The sequence below is a fragment of the Sapajus apella genome, unplaced genomic scaffold (genome assembly GCF_009761245.1).
Source record: "Sapajus apella isolate SASKATOON/1434 unplaced genomic scaffold, GSC_monkey_1.0 scaffold9, whole genome shotgun sequence".
Classification (NCBI taxonomy): domain Eukaryota; kingdom Metazoa; phylum Chordata; class Mammalia; order Primates; family Cebidae; genus Sapajus; species Sapajus apella.
In genome coordinates, this window is record NW_022436949.1 from 33,790,355 (window position 1) to 33,808,389 (window position 18,035).

At 33.0% G+C, this 18,035-nt stretch overlaps 1 long non-coding RNA gene across 2 annotated transcripts in view; it reads left to right on the forward strand.

Annotated features, from left to right (window-relative positions):
- The window catches only part of LOC116551347, a 40,856-nt gene that overhangs the window by 9,332 nt on the left and 13,489 nt on the right, over positions 1-18,035 (forward strand). For both annotated transcript variants that reach the window (XR_004268869.1, XR_004268868.1), the window contains exon 2: positions 17,534-17,627. This is a non-coding gene — a long non-coding RNA (uncharacterized LOC116551347). The remainder of the gene's footprint in view (positions 1-17,533; positions 17,628-18,035) is intronic.

Consider the following 18,035-nt stretch of genomic DNA (forward strand, 5'->3'; position numbering starts at 1 on the left):
GTGCCTATTCCGTTTTTTTCATTCATAGTTCCCAGGAAAAGTCTTGATTGGAAATGTAAAGCCCTGGGCCTAGTTTCTGTAATGATATTTCCTTGCAATTTCCTTCTGATGTATAGATGAGTTTTGTCTGTCTGCTTTCAGTAGGAGCATTAGGAGCTTAGCCTGAGTGTGCCTGTGTGTGTGTGTGTGTGCCTGTGTGTTGTTATTACCCCCTGTCTATATGCAAAAAGAGACGGGCAGGTAAAGAAGAAAAGGTAAACATTTAACCCTATCTCAGTGTCTTCCCAACACGGCGGGGAAGAGAGAAGTGGATCATGGGTTTGTTTTAGATGTAAAAACCACTGTGTGTTGGTAGCTAAATTATATTATGTGGTGGGTTAGGGAGGAAAGAAATCTTCATTAGAAATAATGGATAGTGGCAGGGAAAACATCAGGAAAAGAAAATAAATTGGGTGAATACCACTTGGCTTGAGGTGTGTTATATCCTCCGGAGTTTCCTTTTATTCTTCACTACACAAAGCTGCTGATCTAACCCTAGTACATGAGCTGAATATCCATCTCTAGGATTTTCTCTCCCCACTGTAATATTCCCTAATATTACCAGTCTTGAATTTATTTGGCATGTCTTGAGATGCATAATTACTTTCTCAGAATTGGGGCTGGTCCTGTTGTCTTTATATTTGAAGAAGACAGGAGGAAACAATCTATAAACTGACTGGAAATATGTTTCTGGTAACCTAAATTTGATTTTTAATTTTTTAAAACATTGTCACATATAATTATTTGTAATATTCACCAATGTAATAAATACTTAAGGGGCATTGTAGATTAGATTATCTTGTTGACAGCACAGAGTTTGGTTTTGCAGACTTTGATTTATATCAGAAAAGAATTTAATATCATAAACAGATTATGGATGGTAAATATAACCCATCTGTAAATTCATTTTGGGTGTTTCTTAACTATGCAATTAATCCAATTTGTTAGTGACAAAAATGTAAAAGGATATATGCCTTTAAAATTAAAACTACCGTTCTAATACTTTGCATTAGGTAATTTAAATGCCAAGTGCTTTTTTGTTTCAGTTACTGACATGCACCCTTGAAATTACTGTATTAATAAAAAAGGTGTGGCTATACCATTTCATACAGCTCTATGTAGATTCTAGTGGAGCAATTTGGATACTTGCAGTAGGTATCTTTATCTTCTTAAAAACACACTATGAAAAATATGTGCAATTTTTCTGTTCAGACAAATACCTACAAATCTAAATAATACTGTAACATTCAGGGTGACTTTTAAAAATATACATTTAATTATCAAATGAAGTATATATATAAATATATAAAGATTGACTAGGCAGAGGCTGGCTTGAATGAAAGCCAGTTTTATACATATATATATATACACACACACATATATATATATATGTCCTCTCTGCCTGGTCAATTTTTAAGAAACCATTGCAACCTTGTGCATTTCTAATCAGATAATATTCTTTTGGATAGCCTTACTATTTAATGATTAGCCAAGTCATAAATTAAGTGGCCCAACATAATAACAAAGCTGGATTGTGAATGAATTTCTAACTAATTATCTACTAATACCATGAAATTACATGGTTTCTATCATGTGAGCTGGATAATTTTTATATAAACCTTTTATAGCCTGATTATGCCTATGAAATGACAGCAGCAGACCGATTTTGCTGAAAAGGCAGAATAGCTGCATTTGTGAAAAATCACTGTTTGAAGGCTATAAAGCAAAGAGAAAAAGTGGTACATAGGGAAATGCCTTCTGAAAATGAGAAGACAGACACCAAAACGGCAGACATGTACATACACTATATGTATATATATACCACACCTCCGTAGAGGCAGATGACTACCACTCTGACCGCTTTCAGAAGGAGCAGCACAATAAGAGAAAAGTGTAAGGTATGTAATGCTCATACTTTACTGCTAAAATCATGCAAGTTTTCATAATCAGCTGGGAGTGAGGTCAGTGTGGGATAAAATAAGCAGCAACTGACAATGGTTCATGTTAGAAACTGGCCAATTTTGATTGACCTTTTAACAGAGTGGCCAGAGTTTATATCCTTTTAGTGTAAATAGATAAATGAATGAGTATACTTTGTCTTATTAGGTTGATTCTTATTCATTGAGCATCAAGGAGATATTCCACATACAATGCGTATTTAAAAATGACAAACTAGAACCAGTAATTACTCTCCACACACTAGCTATCTGGACAGAGAAATGCATGAGAATATATAATTTTAATATAAGGATACAATTTTTTAATACCTTTTCATCACTTTAATTTGGAAACCTGTTTAAAAAATTGCCTTTTAAATATTATTTATTTTAATACTGATTACTTTGAATTATTTTTATTTGAATGTTTCTCTTAACACATGTATATTAGTAAAACATAGTGGAGCTTTCAACTGTATTTCTGAATTTTCTGCTCATCTTTTATTTGAATTTGTCTGCTAAAATGTTGGGTAGTCTTGAATAGTTTTGCCACTGCAACTGTTAAAGAAAATACTTTTTATTTATTTGATTCATTATTTGTCTTAGAAGTCACAGTTCTTGAGTACATTGTAATTTTCTTTATTTTTATCCAGAAATAATTTAATTTATTTGGAATGTAGTGTGTATGGATACTCAAAAAGTGACTATGGAAAACAGAAATGATAATAGAAATTATGAAGGGATCTCATGCTGAGTTACCTGCTACATGGGAGTCAACTACCTCAGTGAAAGATATTAGTTTCTGCAAGGCACTAGGGTGAGAATTTCTTCTTCCCTTTTCTCTTTCTTATCTTTTTTTTCTGTTACCTTCTTACTCACTTTCACTTACTAATGACTTGGAATAATTAGTTAATTTCAGTTACAAGACATGCTTGCAACCAGATAGGACTTTACTAACTGATGGATCAGGCATAATAAAAGCAATTACTAACATTTTACTCTAGCTATACTATTCACACTAAAGACATACGAGTTTCTTTGACTGTTGTGTTTGTAATTTCAAATATGTTTCTGATTCTAGCTAGACAATTATAACAAATATATATCTATAAATATGGTTTACATTGGTCAAGTATATATGATTATTCTACTTAACTATTATTAATATATTAGAAAATCATCAATTCTCTTCAAATCAAAGAAAAATTTCTCATTTTAATTCCATAAATCTGTGTAGATTAAGCTTGAATCTATTCCTAAATTCATACAATTTAAGCAGTTCTGGTAATTTCCTTTAATAATAGAATCTAAATAGTCCAAAATGTATTAGTAAATGGACAGAATTTTAGAAATATCCTCTCACTGTTTGGTATCCCAGAGAAAGGTATGCTATGCCTGAAGAAGTTCATCTCTTTATACCTGAAATATTCTATGCAACAAATGGACTTCATGCCCAAAATATTCCATACTAAAATTTTGACTAAACTCATAAAATTAAAACATATTTTAGCTTTCAAATTACCAGGAACTGTTCTAAAGTATTGCTCTTTTTGATCATTTATAGTTTATATCCAAAAATTGGGTATGTTTATAATGATTATTCACTACAATATTGTTGTAGATGATTTTAGAACATTTTAATTCCTTTGTCAAAAAAGAAATGTTCACTCCCTTAACTCCCCCTGAAAATACTAGTTTCACTTGTTGGTAGTAAAAATCAGTAGACTATAATAAAGTGTTATTATAGTTAAATTTTTATATTTATTAACATTTCTTCATACCCAAAGTCTTATTTCCTTTGGATTTGAATAATTTCTTTTTATAAGATGGAAGAAAAAGTTAATTTTCATATCTAACTTGTAGGTTTCCTGAAAAATAAGATTCTTTTAACAAGAAATTTACATACAGTAATATAGCTTTAAAACTTTTATTGCAACTAATTTTTTAAAGATTAGCAATGAGGAATAAACAATAAAAATATAATGCATAGGACATACAACATGATGTAGCTTACTTGTTGTTTATGTATTAATGTAATATATTTCTTTCTGTGTTGTAAAACAAGAGGAAAATAATGGAGAAAAATTATATCAAAACAAAATTTTCAATTTATAAGTACCTAGACTGGATTTCAAATTTTATGCCTATTTGTGCTTGAAATTCTCAGGTTTTATTTAAATATCTAGCATTTTATACTCATGACGTTCATTGAAAATAAGCATTGTCCTTCAAAAAATATGTTACAAATATGTATTACATTCCCAATGTGGGCCAGACACTGAATATAACCATAAAGAAACCTATCATTGTCTCTATTCTAGCATATAGAGCCATATTTTTCTAATAGTAGTTTACATGCAGATGCCTTGTGGATTTCTACATACATGATTTCTAGTAATTCCATAAATAATCCATTTCTACATTGCTGTGGAAAAATGACTCAGAAGTGACATATTTCAAGGTCACCCAGTAAGTGATGAAGTCAGGACTCAGAAGCAATGCCCTCTGCCTCCAAAAAACTAAGAATATGTAGAAAAGTTTGTATAAGAACAGACAACTGGGAGGTCTCTCATGCAGATGAAAAGGGAGGTTGTGAGAATTAAAATGAGGGAAGATATAGGAGCCTGGGGATTATAAAAATATTATAGAAGAAGAAGAAGTATACTCAAGTGTTTGAAAAATAAGTTAAACATTTTAATAGAGAAATGTGAGGATTGTCTGATGTGTGGCAGCAACCAAGGCATGGAAGCCACAGATACAAGGGACATTCTTGAGAGTACAAAGCAGTCCGTTTTAACATTAGGATTAAGTTAAGTGGTGTAATTTGCAGAGCATTCTGGAAGATCAAATCATTGTTCACAAAGGAACCTCCTTAAAGAAGTGTTGAGGAATTTCTAGGCAATAGGAAAGCAATTAAAAGTTTTTGAGCAGGATTCTGACATAACTAAATATTTTTAAGAAAAAACTCATAGAAGAGAGTTCACTGGTTAAAATGGAAAATCACTGGAAAAGGAAGATTTCTTGGATAAGCATTTCAGTAACCCCAGTGTTAAACAATGAGAGGAAAAGACTGACAGTGGAATAGGAAATGAGGAAGCAGTTACCAACATTAATATATAGAAAGAATTGTCAGGTTTGGACAATAGAGTGAATTCACTTGAACTGATTTGCACAGACACAGGTTTTGTTTGGTTTGGTTTTGTTATTATTGTTGCTATTTTTTTGGTTTCTCCAGTATCCCTGGTGATCAGAACAGTATCTGGCACAGTATCGCACCAGAATCTAGCAATCAGAAAGCATTTTAAAATTAATAAATAAATGCAGTCGGTGTAGGAGAAAAACTAGCCAAATACAAATAAACTTGATGACAATGCTTGAAATAGGTGATGAGGTGTTTTGAAAATATATTTTTATCATTTTATGCTTTGGTTATCAGTAATACTTCTCTCATCATTCTGGTCCCCTGGTTAGCTTTCCAAATGCCTTTGCATCTTTCTGCGTATGTATGACTCTGCCAACAACAGAAAATGGAAAGTTGTAAATATTTATCTGTTGTTTTTTGTAGTTTTTAGATAATTAACTTACATGAAATATTTCATTATGATTAAGAGTAGATCAGCACAGTGGATTTTTAAAATAACCTTTTTATATGCCTGTGGCTTTCACGAGTTGTAAAAGCATATGATTTTTGTATGTCATTTCCTGAGAATAGAAAATATCAGATTAAAAAATAAGTATTTTCCAATAAGTAGGAACTGGACATCTTCCACATGAGTACTACTTTAATAAACTGCACTGTTGCTTTTTTCTGGGTGTGTGTGTCCTTATAGAAAATGCGTATTTTCCTACATGAAGTAATTCATTATTTTGAATCTCCCATTCCTCTACTTGTTTAAGTCTCAGGAGGATTCCCAATTTTTAAATAGAGGAAATTATTTCTAAATTTCTCCAAGGCTGTCAAAGATTTCATCCTACTACCTTGAGTTAGCACTATTCCTTTGGGGTTCTTTTGAGACACTTGAGGATTTAATATTTTATTCCATAGAAGAGTCCAGGTAAGATAATCCATGCTTGTCTAGTAATATAATAGACTTCCTGCATCAAACTTTCAAAAACTAATTTCATTGAGCACAGTTGATTGCCTAAGCTAGATGGACCCTTGGTTCAATTGCTCCTTTACCTAAAGTGGAGATGGACACACAAGTGGTATAATTTGTTCATGGAGCTGGTGGTGAGAATTTTCCTGCGGGGTGCTCTTTTGCATTTCTATTACTCTGAAGTGTTTCTTAATCTCTTGTGCAGCTCATGTGCTATAAATGAAATGAGTAGGATCAGGATTCAGCACCTGGGAATGAAGCTATCTCTGCAAGGACCTTTATGATTTCTTGTACAAGATAGTCCTTAATAGCTATTCTCTGGCCTGCGGGCCTCATTTAACTCCTCACTTGCTGCACAGCTACATATGCAATATTTCCTTTTTAAGTGCATGTATACAGGTGTCCCTTATGCAAGCATCCTGAGAGAGGAAGCAAAATGTAAAATGAGACATACGTTTTCCAGCCTTTTATTTGAGTCTCAAACTGAGGAAGAAAAGACAACAAACTATGAGATGTGTAGAAATGTTTAGATTCTGAGTTTCTTGAATATCTACCTAAAATACGCACCACAGTGTAAGTGCCACCATAGTTTTTTGAGAAAGGAAATAATTATGAGACAAACTTTTTTTAGTTTCAACTGAAGAAATTTAAGGCTTACTGCATACACTGAAGAAGACTGAGAAATTCAGGAGAGGCATCTGTTTAGCCACCTCCAGTGAAGGCTACCTTGTTCTTTGGTTATCATCCATATGCTTCATGTCTCTTCTCCTTTCCCTTCCTTGTCTCACTCTTTCTGCTGGATTTCTACATTGTCTATAAACATGCTCACATACCTTTAATATGAGTGAAAAGCTTTATTTTATCTTATTATTCCTCTAGCTGTTATGCCTCTTTCCTTCTTTCTCTTCTTTCACTTAATCCATTTTTAAATCATGATCTATGATTCACTTCTTAAATCATGTCAATTGATACCGTATTTTCCACAACCCGTGTTAATTGTATTTATGATTCCACAACTGTTTTGACAATATACAGCTAAAGTCACCAGTAATTACCTATTTCTAGCCCAATAAATATATTTTTGTTTTGTGGCCTTTTCTACTGCATTTGTCATAGTTAACTGCTCCTGTATTTCATGAACCTATCTCTGGTTAGCTTCCACCTACTTCATATGATTCATCTTGTACTCCAGATGTCCTAATTCATTCTCTTCATCTTTCTTTCTCTCTGGTGTTTTTATTTGAAAAAATTTGATGTGCTTTTAAGTTATCTAGGGAGATTATTAAAAATCCAGATGGTTTGGAGATGCTACCTTCATTCTGATTCTGCTGGTCTGTAGGTTTTGAGCCCTCTACCTTCCTTCTGATTCTGCGGAGCCCTCTACCTTCATTCTGATTCTGCTGGTCTGCCGATTTTGCCATGTGAAAGATTTTGTCTTACCCTTTCTGGTATATTTAGATCACTACTGTTGGAAACGTAAAAGAATACAGGGTAAACAGAAACTACTTTGATTACATATTGTAGTTTAACCTTCCAATTACACTTCTCTTTCTCCATGTGTTGTTATTTTATGTGGTAGATATTTCTCAACTCATTCTCTTCTAACCCTGTCTACTAATGCTAGTTAAATTTAGGCCATCCATTTGTCTATTTGTTTTAATGATGTTAAAATATATATAACATAAAATTGACCATTTTCGCCATTTTTAATTATACAGCTCAGCGGCATTAAATATATTCACATTGTCGTGCACCCATCATCTCCATTCATCTCTTTTCATCTTCTCCAACAGAAATTCCATACTTATTTAACAATAACCCCCTATTCCCACTCCCTTCAACCCCTGGAAACCACCATTCCACTTCCTGTTTATGAATGTGACTACCCCAGGTATCATATATAAATAGAATCATACAGTATCTGTCCTTTTGTTACTGACTTATTTCACTTAGAATAATCATCAATGTTGTGGTATGTATTAAATTTCTTTTCATTTTTAAGCTAACTAACATTCAGTTATCTGTATATAACACATTTTGTTTACCCATTCAGATGGCAACAAACACTTAGGTTGCTTCCACCTTTTGACTACAATGAATAATGATGCTATGAACAGGAGTGAACAAACATATCTTTGAGTCAATACTTTAAATTATTTTGGGTATACACTCAGAAGTGGAACTGCTGTATCATATGTTCATCCTATTTTTAATTTTGTAAAATTAATTTTCCTATGATTTTCCATAATAGCCACACCATTTAACATTTCTACCAGCAATAGACAAGAGCATCAAGTTTTCCACATCTTCACCAACACTATTTTTCTTTTTTCTTTTTTAATATAGTAGTCATCTTAATGCGCATGGGGTGACTTGTTTTCTTTAATAATTTCTGATGAACATCTTTTCATTGTGCTCCTTGATCATATGTGCTTTTTGGTGAAATGTCTATTCAAATCCTTTTCTTATTTTTAAATTTGAGTTGTTTATATTTGTATTGCTGAGTTGTAGAAGTTTATCATATATTCTGAATATTTATCCCTTGTTAGAGATCAACATGATCTGTAAATGTTTTTCTGATTCCATGTGTGGTCTTTTCACTCCATTGATAGTGTCCTGTGATACACAGCAGTGGTGGATTTTGGTGTAGTCAGTTTATCTATTTTTCTTCTTGTTGCTGCCTGTTCTGGTATTAAATCCAAGAAAGCACTACTAAATCCAATGCCATAAAGTTTTTCCCCTATTTTCTTTTGAGCTTTATAGTTTTAGCTCTTATGTTTATTTCTTTGACTCCTTTTGAGTTTCTATAAGGTAAGGGTTCAACCTCATCAACATTTTCTATCTTCATTCATTCTTCCACACTTTTATCAGAGTAATTTGTTTAAGCTGTAAAATTTAATCATGGCATTTCTTTGTTTCAAAACCCTCTGATATATCCCTTTTTCTTATGGAATTAGGCTAATTAGGCTAAAGTCTTTAAGACGACAAAGATTATTTTCAGTGTTAAGGGGCTTGCCTCACTCTTCACACTTTCACAGAGCACGAACACTATTAATGGCCTTATTGCCTTTGCTAATATTGCTCTTTCCCCTGTAATACCATCTTTCTCCTTCAAATTATACCTAAGTCAGAAAGTCCTTCTTTGTACCTTTTTAAGTGCTATACTGAAATAGGGGTCATTTCATGTACACCATTAAATCTGATGCTTATCTCTAAATATGATTTTACCAGTTTTATTTTTTTAATAATGTATGTCTGTCACTTTTCCATGTCAGACCATGAGCTTCCTAGGGAGGGGATTGTGTTTTATTCACCTTTATATCACCCATAATGTTAGGTTTAGTATTCAATTAGTGGTTAAGTGGAAATTTGAGAAGCATGTAGGTTTTGAAATAAGTTGGGGTTTTGAGATGAGAAGGAGATAAAACTGGGGGTAATGGAAGATCTATCAGCAAGGTAAATTTAGGAATCTCTTAGAATGAGAAAAGTTCAAGAGTAAAGCCCATATGTGAGAGTACTTCAATTTCTGTGAGTGAGAAATCTGAATAAAGGCAAGAGAACGGATACATAAGTGGGATCAGAGAAGATCTGAAGAAGGTCATCTGACTTTGGAGGTCAAGAACATCTAGGAAAATAGTGTTCCTTTCTAGGCTAAATGCCAAGCTGAAAAATTGTTCAAAAGGGGGCATAGCTACCTCGCTATTAGGAAGCAAAAATCACTGTCAGCAGTGGTTGGTCAGCAGCTGCAACCATAGATACATTTCCTATAAGAAAAAGGATTACGACCCCAGACAGAAAGTAAGTGGTGACTCAGCCTCTGGAAGTACCTGGAAGAGAGGACACACTGCCATTTAACCACTTACAATACATTTGGGTTGGAGCCCATTCGTTACTATAAGGTAGACATCATAATGAAAATAACAGGAGCAATGGCATACAATGAGTGAGATTCTTGTTTTTCTGGGCGATTTAATCCGGTACTAAAATCAGATTACAGTTTTTTAAAAAAGACCTTCATGTTCTGGAAACTCTGAACTATGTATTCTGCTGGTAAACTAATTATAGCGTAATACCACAATGCAAATTATATTGTCAAGTATCTCATCTTTTATTACTTATCAAATCTTATAAAATCTTCAAGAAATGCCATGCTTAATTAGACTACCTTTTTTCTATTTGGCTTCTGACTTGTAACATCTTGAGATATTTATACTAAGCTATCATTACTCTTCTAAATACATAAAACCATTACATTGATATTTCTAACATTAGCAGTAATACTCATCATTATATCAGAATAGCTTCATGTCCCTTAATTTATTTAGTGCTTTTAATCTGGAGTATTTACTTAATGAAAAGTGTGTAGTTTTTCTAAACTTGCTGTGATTTTAAGAATTTTAAGGATTTTTAAAGATTGCTCACACATTCAAGCCTCTTTTTTCTCTGTGGATGCTATTTGGCTCATGCAATGTGTCAGGCAATGTATGTGAGATTGGAAAAAGAAGTGAGTAGCCCTATGAAATCCTAGAAAGCTTGCCTAACACCACTATGGTAGATATAAGAAGAAAAAAATTTGTTCCGCTCCTTTTTTATTAAAAACATGGGAACTTAATCTAGTGGGGGTAAAGGAAGAAAATAATGGGAGCTAGGAAAGCAGATTTCATGGAACAGCTGTCTTCTGAGCTATATTATGAATAAATACGAAATTCTACTGGTATAAAATTTTTGTAGAAATTTTGTGCTTTCTGTGCCCTTAATTTCTCCCTTCCTTGCTTGCCACCTTTCTTTTTCTTTCTTTAGTTTTCTCTCTATCTTCCTCCCTCCCTCTCTTCCTCCTGCCTTCCCCTCTTCTCTTTCCTTTCTTTTTATTCTTTGTCTCATTTTCTTTCTTTTCTCCCTTCCTCTTTTCTCCCTCCCTCCCTCTTCCATTCTCTCTTCTTCCTTTCTCTTTCTTTCTTGCTTACTTTCTCTCTCTCCCTCCCTTCCCTTTCCTTCCTTTCTCCTTCCTTCTTTCCTTCCTTCCATCCCTTCTTCTGTCATTCTCACATTTTGTAAACATCAGTGATATTATCTTAGTCTTTTTCTTTCCAGGCTGAAAAATCTTACAATCATGTTAGTGTCTTATCACTGAGTACTCAACTATCAATAATATGGTATGCAGTTGGATCAACATGATCTGCATCTTGCATTTTGAGTTGCTTCCAACCTACTGGAGAAATGTTTCTGTTAATATATTAATTATAGCATAGCATTGACTCTTTTACTTCAGCTTCCATGAGCTACATCACACGATTTCATATGAGCGAAATGATTTTGGCATAAGGGTCAATTACTTCTGTTCATTATGCTTAGCATAGAAGCTGAGAGAGGAGACTAAATTCTATGGCAGAATAAATATTACAATATTTCTCCAGTAGACTGTGAGCAACTCAAAGTACAAACAATGTCTTTTTCATCTTTATATACCTTTTAATGTGTAGTGTGACATGGTAAGAATTCAATAACGCTAATCATAGCTAACATTTATCTGTAATGCCTGGAATACACATTATTTTAGATTCTTAAAAGACATCTTTAACTTTTTACCAAGAATTTCTATTTGATGTTCAGTAAATAAGCTGTTTTATCTAATTCAAGGTCTCATACCTAAAGAGTGGTAAAATTGAAATTCAATTTGCATTTATCTTATTCAATTGTCTTTAAATTTTCCAGCAAGCCAAGTTCCTGTCATGCTGATCTCTTTCTTGTTCTGCATATAGCCTATGCCCACCCTGTTTTCTGTACCTTTAACTCAGATTGGACTTTGATTTTCAATTGGCTCTCTCCTCATCCCAAGTCTTCAATACCTTGTAATTTCTAAGGTTTCCTATCTCCTTGGTATCCAGCTACTCCAGCTTTCTTAAAAGATGAAGAGACCTGAGAAGGATGGTGATAGGTCTAGGAATGCAAACAATAATGACTGGCCTGGGAGCCTGAGTCCTGCACGGCAGCTCCTTTCAGAAACCACAGTTCACAGGCTGTGTGCCGGGTCTGTTGAATGGAGGGTGACTTTTCCCTGTGAGGCTCGGCAGGTGAGGGCTTTGTCATTGCCTACAGTCAGACCTAAAAAGCAGACTTCTTGTTTCATCTACAAACCCCACTAACTGTTAAGACATTGTGGAGATTCACTGTTAGCACTATGGAAGAAAATAGTTGTCACTTTTCTTTAGAAACTTCTCCAAATAGAACTTTAGAAGTGTGGGTTAAGTCTTAATCTTTACAGGCTAAAAAACAAAGTTGGGGAGCAACTAAATAGGAAGCTAAAAACACCAAGTGGCACTATGTTGTATATATTTATGTTCTTGGATGAAGAGGTCTCTTCTTAGAGCTTGGAGAAAACTGATACTTTTAGCATTTACCACACATTGCCTGCCAATTAATGAGAAAAAGCTAATAAGGAGGAGGAAGCAAAGGGAACACAACAAGAGGATTCAAAAATGGATTAGGAAAGCTGCATAGCAGTAATATAAAGGTAATGTAATAAATTATTTTGTTTATCTTAAGAGAAAAGAGAAAGAGCCATACCACATTATATTAGATAGGTTTATTTCAAAGACAGGTGATAGAATATTTGACAAGGTTAGTGTACCAACAAAAATAAATTTCAGATGAGTGCCCCTGAATGTCAGAAAGGTAGTGTAGAATTGTTTTCTTTCCTTTGGTAATAACTCTATGAGGTCGTCCAGGTGAAATTAATTAAACAACAGCTTCAATTTTTTATCTCAGGCTCTTGGCCACTTTGTAGTTGAGTGATGGTCAGACAATCATTCTTCCAGACATAATAATCCCACAGAATGAGAATAGTTGTAAATGCTTATTATATATGTATGTGTTTAATTATGGATCCCAATTCCAATACCTCTGCAGATGGAATCACTAAAACAGGGAACAAGAGAGCTGCTGGCTCCTGCTGGGGATGTAGGCCCTAGGAGTGGGGAGTCAATAATGCTGCCAGGGCATCCTTTGAGGCAGGCCGATGCACATTTAAATGATAGCTCTGTTCTCAGGGAATGGGGCCATGGAAAAGTCTGCAACAGCCAATGAAATTCCATCCCACTTTAAAGGACACTGCCATCTGCATCTGTTACCTGGATGAGTGACTCTGGATTTGGGAAGATGTGTGTCTTCCCTGGGGAATTGTCTACTGGCAGATGTTACTAAGTTACAGAGAAAAGGCAACCAGAAATGCAGTGAGCTTGAGGGATTTTTTAAAATAACATTTCCATAGAAAATCAGGGATTTTAAAATATGAATTAGTTTTCTTTTTTTTTTTCATTGTACTTTAGATTCTGGTGTACATGTGCAGATCATGCAAGATTGTTGTCTAAGTACATTCATGGCAAGGTGGTTTGCTGCCTCCATCTCCTCATCACCTATACCTGACATTTTTCCATACATTATCCCTTCCCACCCTCCCTCACACTATCCAACCCCTAGCCACCACCAATGGACCCCAGTGTGTGGTACTCCCCTGTGTTCATGTGTTCTCATTGTTAAACACCTGCCTATGAATGAGAACATGCAGTGTTTGATTTTCTGTTCTTGTGTCAGTTTGCTGAGAATGATAGTTTCCAGGTTCATTCATGTCCCTACAAAGGACATGAATGCATCATATTTTATGGCTGCATAATATACCATGGCGTACCTGTGCCACATTGTCTTTCTCCAGTCTATCACTGATGGGCATTTGCGTTGGTTCCAGGTCTTTACTAATGTAAACAATGCCATGATGAACATGCATGTGTATGTGTCTTTATAATACAACAATTTTAGTCCTCTGGGTATATACCCAGTAATGGGATTGCTGGGTCAAATGGAATTTCTATTTCTAGGTCCTTGAGGAATTGCCACATTGTCTTTCACAATGGTTGGACTAATCTACACTCCCATCAACAGTGTAAAAGTGCTCCCGTTTCTCCACATCCTCTCCAGCATCAGTTTTCTACTGCTCGAGGAAATAAGAGAAGACTCACACAGATGGAAAAACATTCCATGCTCATGGTTAGGAAGAATCAATATCATGAAAATGGCCATACTCCCTGAAGTAATTTATAGATTTAATGCTATCTCCATCAAACTACCGATGATCTTCTTCGCAGAACTGGAAAAAAAACACTTTAAACTTCATATGGAACCAAAAAATAGCCCACATGCCCAAGATAATCCTAAGCAAAAAGAACAAAGCTGGTGGCATCATGCTGCCAGACTTCAAGCTATACCACAAGGCAGCAGTAATCAAAAGAGCATGGTACTGGTACCAAAACAGAGACATAGACCAATGGAACAGAACAGAGGCCTCCGGAGCAACACTGCACATCTATAGCCATCTAATTTTTGACCAACCTGACAAAAACAAGCAATGGGGAAAGGATCCCCGTTTAATAAATGGTGTTGGGAAAACTGGCTAGCAAAGTGCAGAAAGCAGAAACTGGACCCCTTCCTGACACCTTACAATAAAATTAACACCAGATGGATTAAGGACTTAAATATAAGACCTAACAGCACAAAAACCCTAGAAGAAAACCTAGGCAAAACCATCCAGGGCATAGGCACAGCAAGCACTTCATGAATTAGTTTTCTTATTATATTTATAATAATCAGAACAATACATTAATGCTATTACTGAGTTAGATATTGCTACATATGTAAACTTATTTAAAACAATATTTTATGATACTTAAATGGTTTTAAAAGATTAGAACATATATTTAGTTTGACAGTTGTTTCATGCCATGGAAGTGAATCTTTACACAGTGATCTGAAAAGCTATCATTCCAACAAATTCAGTGTTAGATCAGCATTACAAATAAGTTTAAGATATTAACACTGATCTTTCATAGATTTATCTACTTACACACCTTTAACTATTGAGACTTTGACCAAGAGTCTCAATCATGTTCTCCAGAAATGGATATCTGCCTGCTTCCAACCACTCTTTATCTAAAACCATTGCATGTAATATAACCTACCTTTTTTCTTTTTTGCTTTCTTTTTGTGCTCTATATTATGCAAAGTTAGCGTGCATGAAATATGATGTAAAATTATGAAACAGGATATATATACAACTCAGTGGCTTCAAACTTCTTGAATAATTTATTTCTGTATTATAGAGAGAGATTTCTAAAGTATGACATATGAAAATGAGAGATGGAAAATTGTGTGACATTATGTTACAGAAATTACAGAGCTTATCAATTCCAGGAATGACTCTAAACCTGAGTAAAACAGGACCAACAATTATATGATAATAAACATCAAGTTTGTGAATTACTTAAATTTTAAATATAAAACATTGAAATGATAAGAGAACAATAATTCGTTACTTTTTTTTGTAAGCATTGCTCCAATGGCAAATAGCACCCAAGAATGATAAATTAAATTTCAAGACAGATTGAGAAATACTTGCTTGCATCACAAATTAAAAAGTATGTTACCTTGGTAGGAAATAATTTTGCAAATCAGCAAAACAATGAACATTCCTATAACAAAATATAGACATTATATTAATAAGATATACCTAAAGAAGAATGTACGAAAACAACTTTAAATATAATTATTCAAATAAAGTAAAATAAACTATAAAGATAGACTTTTATTCTACTAAAGTACCAGATATTAAAACAAACAAACAAAGCCTATAATACACAATGTTGGATACTGTTTAGGTAAAGGCTCATGGTCACGTACAGGCATTAAAATAGGAATATCAATACAGTACAAATACACAAAAGATGAACTTGGCATATTTTTATATGAACAATTTTAATGACATATGGTAAAAGAAAAAATACTTAAATGTGGAAAAAGTCCTAATGCTAAGGATCTTCTCATTTTAATGTTACTCACTGTAGCAAAGAATTGCAAATGCTTTAATCAAGTACGGGGTAATTTGATAAATAAATGGTGGTGTTTCACAATAAAAAAATTTAAATAGTTTAGCAGATTGTTGCTTTTAACTTGAATAATTTAATTTATTTTCAGTTAAAAATTTTTTGCCCAGATTATGGTAATTTTTACCTATAAATACATGATACTGAATGCTACCTGTGTTTTTTATTACTAGTAGACTTATGTTGCTTTTAAATGTTTAATTCTGTATCCTACATTTTGTAACAACATGGTTTTCTTTTAAAGTAGAGGAATATTGAGTTCTAAACATTAAAAAAGCTTTTAGTGTAAATTATCTTTATAAATTCTTTAAAATGTATTATATAATTATTGGTTGTATTTCTATTTAAATTCAAATGGTGCCAGAGAAATTACTTTTCAAATAGTATAATGAAAGAAACATTACACTTTATATTTAATTTTTAAAACTATAGGCATTTGATAATCATTAAATGACATGGCAAATGGCTAATATATAAAAATTTACTGCACTAATTACAATCAGTGTACACATATAACAATCACAAAGAAACGTGTGCTAGCATATTTTTTAAATCATAAATTGAAGGAGATGAGTCTACCACAATTGTTGGCCACCTGGCTAGGAAAATTTTCCTGGCATACCTGATTATGGATATTAAATATCCTTCACAGCTAGGTGTCAAATGTGACACTGGCTTTCAGTGTGCATATAGGAGAAAAAAATAAAGCAGTACCTGTTTAAATAATAATTATAAATAATAAAATACATTAATGAGTGTTGAAATAAACCAAATAGATTGTGTAAAATCAATATATTTTTTGAATAGTAATCATATTTTTCCATTAATAAAAAGTATTTTATTTACATTCAAACTTTTAGAATGAATAACATAGTAAGCTTGACATGTATTTAATTAACAGAATACATTTTTGACCCATTTTATGTTTCTCAAATTTTCTATAGGAAATTATGCAAAATAGTGTTTTTTAAATGAATCAAATAAAAAGAATAACTTAAGTGCTCATTTAAGGAAAAACACTACATTGCTTGCTAAAACCTTGAAAATATTTTTTTAATATACATTTGATCTACTTGTCATGATTAAAACTATTTCAAATAAAGTATATCATTGTGTATAAAATTTCATATTTCAAATAAAATATTTTATATATTCATTCATAATAAAATATTTATGTTTTAGAAAATATCAAAAATTTTTCCCTTGGCTATTCACCCAGATATAATGTAAACATGTCATTCTTTGTCTGATTACTTGGTGCCTATAAATCCCAATTTGGCCAGGAGAATTCCCATCAAACATGTTTTTGAATAGTTTAAACCATATGATTTAGCATTTATTCCTTTTGTTTTTTATTTTTAAATTAAGTCTTAGTATTAATATTTGCATTAAAATAAACTAGTAAGGGTTTGGTAGAACTCCACTTTGTGAAGCTACTGCTTTCTATGGTTTTTCTAGTAGTTACACTTGAACATTTAGTTATATCTTCAAGATTATCTATGACCATAATTCTCTATATAACCCATTCCAGAGCAATGTTACCAACACCTCCCTTTGAAGTGTGGCCTATTTGGTTGCTTGCTGGCAAGAAAAAGTGTGGACAAAAGAAAAGAGAAAATAGATTGGTAAGTTTTTTTCCAACAAATATGTTGCAGATTAAGCAATATAAATAATTTATTCAAAGCATAAATATTCATTAGTATATTTACTTTCAAAACCTGTTGAATTTTAAAAGCTTTGCTGGTTGCTGACAAATTATATACTCAACACAGCCTATTGCCATCACCATATAGGCATGAATTTCTTAATGTATTCAACTTTTGTGTTAATAACAAAAAGTGCTCTTAAATCTCTGAATACTCTTCTACCAATAAATATCAAAATTTTGTCAATTCTTCCTATTATCAAGCTGTTAAAATTATTTTGTTATATGTAATTAAAACTAAATATAGCTTATTCTAATTCTTCTAATTTACTCTTTTATGCTTTTAAAACATAACAGTTTTTCATAACTTTTTATGTTATTCAGCAAA